Source organism: Pollicipes pollicipes, unplaced genomic scaffold, assembly GCF_011947565.3.
Source record: "Pollicipes pollicipes isolate AB1234 unplaced genomic scaffold, Ppol_2.1 Scaffold_7231;HRSCAF=8579_pilon_pilon_pilon, whole genome shotgun sequence".
In the NCBI taxonomy this organism is placed as follows: Eukaryota; Metazoa; Arthropoda; class Thecostraca; order Pollicipedomorpha; family Pollicipedidae; genus Pollicipes; species Pollicipes pollicipes.
In genome coordinates this window covers 19,812,132-19,818,131 of record NW_023597034.1, presented here as the reverse complement: position 1 = coordinate 19,818,131, position 6,000 = coordinate 19,812,132, and positions in this window count along the sequence as shown.

The following is a 6,000-nucleotide window of genomic DNA, read 5'->3' as shown; positions in this document are numbered from 1 at the left end:
CCCAACATTCCTTGCAACCCAACTCCCAGTCCCCGACCCTTTTGGGGCGACCCTATACCTAACGTAATCTTTCCGTTTAAACACAAAAACGAAACGTATCAGAAACTGAAGTGCATGCACTCTTCGCGAGTTCAAAGGAGAACATGACCAACACCTTTATACTGACGGCTCCCGACGCGATGGTCGCACAGGAGCTGCCTTCGCACATCATAATTACCACAAATCAAACCGCCTGTCAGATTATAATACTGTGTATACGGCTGAACTAACAGCGATCCTGGCAGCCCTGCTCTACATCAAGCAAGGTAATCTACGAAGGGCAGTCATATGCACCGACTCTTATTCGTCGCTACAAGCTCTCATCACTCCATAATTCATCCCACCCAACTTTAAACGGCATACGACGAACGCTCCGCTCCCTTCCTCAACAACCTCAAGGAACATTTCTCTGGATACCTGGGCACACAGATATTCATAGAAACAGCACTGCTGACGAAGGAGCAAAACGAAGTCTCATACTTCCGGAAAGTAATCATCTGAATTGTCCCGTTTCTGATATTCCAGCAGCTATCAATTTACATTTCCGTCTCTTTCTCCAATCGGAATGGGATCAACGCACTCATCACCACCTTCACCCAATCAAACCCGTACTTCAGCACTGGTCGGCAATTAATCAAGATAATCGCCTGAAGGAAGTGCTGCTTGCCAGACTGCGTATCGGTCACACCAAAATCACCCTCTGCCACATTTTCGAACGAACTGCTCCTCCGCTTTGTCGTCGCTGCGGCATCCCTTTCGCAATAAATCACTTCCTCCTCGTGTGTCCGGTATATCAATGATCAAGGCAGCCGCTCATCAATTACACGAACGCTAATCGGCTTCCATTCAATCCCCATTCTCTCCTTGGTGATTCTTATCCTTACTTGATCGTTCTCCTCTTTGAGTTTTTACACAGTGCGGGATTAGATATTTTCATTTGAATAAAGGGTTTTTTCCTGCATAATTCGGCAAATATTGCAGGTTTTTCCTTATTGGCTAGGAGTCCTGGTTTTTCTTAGTTAGGACTTCCCAGGACTCAATAACATCAAGCAACACCACAAGGTCGTGCCGGGCAGAGGAGCCCGGGGCTGATCCCCCCGTTGCTGCAATGAAGCGGGCCGGCATCCATCCATTGCACAGGTCGCCGACAAGTCAGCTGAGCCAAGGCCATCGCTGACACGGACACCCCACGCAGGACACACGGCACCCCAGGAGTAAGGCGGAAGGGCCGGTGGGGAGGCTCACTTGTCGTTCAAACGTGCTGAATGCGTGTTATGTCGTGAAATAAATATATCTGTTGCTGCGGTCTGATCTTGCTATGATCTTGCTGGACAAAAGTGAGCCAGGTTAACGTAACGTCACTTACAAATAATCTCTCACTTGCTTTGCGCCGGACAGCATAGGCAGGTTTAACGTAGTCGTTGCCTGGCCTTTTGCCGGAAGTAAAGCTCCCCCCCCCCCCTCTCGGAGGTGACTCTAGGTCTGCCGAGGGAAAAAGAGGCCTCGCATTGGCCCACAAAAAAAGTCCAGGAGACTATGCGCTCTAATCCAGCACAAGACGAGACATTCTGCCCTCTGGAGATGTTTATTATGCACACCTCTTACTTGTTTCGCATTTTAATCTCATAGGTTGGTGGGCATGATCGATATTTATATTGGGGGGGGGGGGGGGGGGAGTGCGATGACTGTCTGCCAGCAGACCATGCAAAGGGTACTGACTTTTTGTTTTGGGGGAGCAGGAAGAAGGCAGTAAGTCTCCTGTGGACCATGTAGTTGCCTACCTTGTCTAGCTTCAACGCATGATTGGTAACCAGAGTCAGCAATTTTCTGTTATAATCCATCGAGTTTTGTCATAAGGCAAATTATTATGTCACAAGGCATGCAATGGGCTTATTTTGTTCCATATTCTGGATTATTTGTCCTAAATTGCTTGAAGTGGTCCCTCATGGCTGCTTCAACCAGTTGTTTTCTATAGTTGTCATAGTTTGCTGACTGACAAATGACTATACTGTATATATGCACTATACTTTCAACACAGGGATACCCTAAGCCGCATAGCCATTATAATTTGAGTCAAATATTAGTATGTAAGAAATAGTCAGACCATCCCATTTAAAATGTGAAGCCAACATACATACTCTGTCATTAAATATGAATAAACAAGCCTAAATAGATGTCTTTGCTGCAGCTGAAAAGGCAAGCAGCAATACTGGCATGGCCATCTAAAAGTTATGTTACTTTTGGGAAGAGAGATGTATTGTAGAGCATACTCATTATTGCCCTTGACACAGGTTAACCACGGCAATCAAAATAAGTTGTTCAAAGTGATTTAAAGTGTTTGATTTGTGTGTTGTCAACTTGGTCTGATGTCAACAAGCATACACACATGAACTGAATAAAAATACAAGTTGCAACCAGCCAACAATCAGTTACATCATGCTTTTTATCGCAACCACTGCTCTCAACAGATAGGTGAGTTGAGATGTATGTTCAACCATATGGGTTGCTCTAAGTTTAGGATAAGACGTTAAGTGCGTGGCAAGTGGCAATATGAATTGTGCAAGAATTAGTAACTCACAACTGCCGCTGCTGCGATGCAAACAGATAAGACAGGAGGAGATGAAGTAAGGCCTCTTTAGATTGGATATAGTAAGGCTACTTTCATGGAAGTAAGCATTGGTATTTTGCAAGAAACAGTGACAAAATGTTTGTTTTCCCTGACCCCATCTCAACAGAAGCCAGAGGTATGTCAGTTGTATTTGACTTGGTGATGCGCTGATGTGTAGGAGCCCAAGGTTTTTTGTTTGAGGGTTTTATGGCTGTTCAACTTTCTGTTGTCATTTTGCTTTTGAATTCATTTGCTTTGTTTTGTGTTAAAAGTGTTGTGGAGGGGAAGTGCAAAGTGCAGCATCAAATTATTGATGTTAATAACTTTTATGCTCATTACACTGTCAAGAAATTTCTATGCTTCAATGTATTGTTTCAATTTAATGGCCTGAGATGTTAAAAAACAAAGCAGTTTTGTCAGGTTTTTGATATTACGTCCATGGCAACTTGAATAGATGTCTTGGCTTGCTGAAGCACCCAGTCACGAGCTCGTAAGTTCAATCTTCCGTGAATTGATTTTCCACTCCCGTACGGTCTTTTTGCAATGCAGTTTTGTACTCCCACCCTAGTTCAAAAGCGACTCTAGCATCCTGGTTAACGCTCTCGTTCAGGTAAAGTACGTAGCTGTCGCATACCGGACTGTTAATTGTTTTCAAAGTTCGGACGGAGCGGACAGTTTACAAGAGAAGCAACTACTAAATTATAAGGATACCGCAGCAGCAACAGTTGCCTGCTGATTGATTTTGACACTGATTTCCTATAGAGAATTGCGTTCTGATCTGTGATACAGTTCATCAAAACCTATCGGCCTAGCCATCGATGTCTCGTGCAAGCGTTATCATAATGCCGTGTGCCTAACATTAGGATATGGAAGCTTGCATGCTTGATTTTTAAAATACTTTTTCTTGTCAGGATCTGCACACATTTGCAACAGTTGCGGTGACTCACAAACCTTTTGAGTTGCGCGTTTTGCGTTAACTTATTCACAGGTGACCACGGGTAGTAACTGGAACTGTTGAATTATCATAATATATTGGAACTATTGGCGTAGAATCTTGGCGTACCCAAGTATCTCCCGGTGTACTGAAGTACCTGTGTATTTGGCACATATTTCATAATTGTGAGAAAAAATCGTGCATGCGTGCGTGCGTGCGTGCGTGCGTGCGTGCGTGCGTGCGTACGTGCGTGCATGCGTGCGCGCGCGCGCGTGTGTGTGCGTAACAGTACTGTTGGAAACATTAACGGTTGCCACACGTGTAAGCGTTGCCTTTTTCTTTTAACGAGTGATGGGTATTTGGGTTTGCCCTCGTGCGATGAACAGAGGCAGTGTCACCGACTTCCCTTGTAGGGCGGGCATATCTAAAAAACTGAAATTGTCATCAGATTTCCCCCACTTTACAAACTAACTTCCTAGATATATGAAACTAAGCACAACTACCTCTCAGCCTGGCAGGATCTCATGACTTGTTAATAAGTGCCTCCTCTTGGACTGATGGGGCTTTTAGTAGCAGAAACGCCGCCGTAGCTCAATCAGTTAGTGCGTGCTGCCCAGCCCCATGTGACGGTGTGGTAGGTTTGAGTCCCCCCGTTATTCACCCTCAGCGGTCCACATTCGCTATTTGCCCCATTTCCTTTTAGAGTCTCAGCTGGGGGAGTAGAAGGTTCTTCCGAAGTCCCCTGAGCGTGGGCAATCCGAGTGTGGGTATTCCACGTATAGATCTTCCGGGCCCTTGCCCGGAACATAGTTCATAGTTAGCCCTTGAACATAGTTTCTCTGACCCTCATCTTTCCCAGCTCGGGAGACAAGCTCACCGTTGCTGCTTCGTTAGCGGCGAAACTGCTTTGTTGCTTTATGAGTTACCGGCTCGGGGAGTGAATGGGCAGCCGTAGAGAACAACAGCCATGTTTTGACAACTTAAATGTATTTTTATGCGTTTGGCCCCCCATGCAGGGTTACTAGTTCACGACTTAACCGGTGTCACGTTTACGCGCTGAAACTAGACTTTAACACAGTTTAACAGTTACACACTCCCCTATTCTGGATTTTTCTTGTCGACATTGATTTACATGAACATAAATGCACGGTCCAGTTCAATGGTGACTCACGTGTCACATGCCTCGGTGCCCGCTTTAAAAGGACCGGGTCTGAAAGCCCCCCCCCCCCCCTCCCCGTCTGGTTGTTCAGGAAGCTCCCTGGAAGAGCCTTTCCTCAACTGATATCTCCTAGCACCGCCCCTGCCAGACCCAATCAATTGATGTGGGGAATCCACATCAATGGAAAATCACCACATCTCCGCCGATCTCTTGATGCACCAGTTAATTGTTCTAAATTATATCATGTGCAGTATCTTGACCACAAATGGTTGTTCGTTGAACCATATCCTATGATTTATAATGTAGCGTGCTTTGTAATATGCTGCACCTTTGACCTCAGATCTCAGTGATAACTGATCAGAAACGGGCTATTAACCCGATAGGAAGCATACATTATTGATACCCATACTTTCCCCTTTCTTGCAAGGTTTACTCCTTTGGACGCTGTTGTGGCGAATTAATTGTGGTGAAAACGTGACAGCGATCACTTAGAATAAACAACAGTTGCAACAAGAGGTTCTAGTTGTATATAGCTATGACGATACAGCGAACACGTCCCCGGTCAGACACAGAACAAGTTCCACGCCGGCTAAGGGCAACGTTGCGACGCTTTCACAGCAGCTCCGCGCGTGTCCAACGCCCCACTTCACGGTATTCGTCTCGTATTCAACGATCACTTGCAAGTCGAGCGCGGCCTCGCCGACTCACAGCATCCGACGCCATCTCTACACCGGCGTGAGAAATGAATACGTTGCTATGCGGCCCACCGACCGCATGCTTGTAGTGTTCGCACTGGCGTCGACTGTATGCGCGCGGCCGACGCTGGACGGACCAACGTTGCCTACCGATAAGGGCGATTATTCACACCCTGGCGGCCGCTCCAAGAACTACTTTGAAAGCTCTGGTTCTTGGACATTCTGTACCTTGGGCAATACGTACGTTGGACATTCTGTACCTTTGGACATTCTGTACCTTGGACAACATGAACGCCTCCCTTTTCACCTCTTCCCCGTAGGGTGCCGGAAGTATAGTGGTTAACGCGTCTGCGTTAACGCGTCTGTGTTAACCACTGGGCGCCTGGGAAACCAGAGGTGCGGGGTTCGATTCCCCGCGGTGCCCGCCCTTCCTGCCAGGTTGAGAGGCAGGCGCCGCCACATAGCCTCGGCAGCTGAGTGCGTTGTAAAGCCCCAATGACACACACACACACACACACACACACACCTCTTCCCCGTCGGACAAAAAGGATGGAGAAGTAGGTAA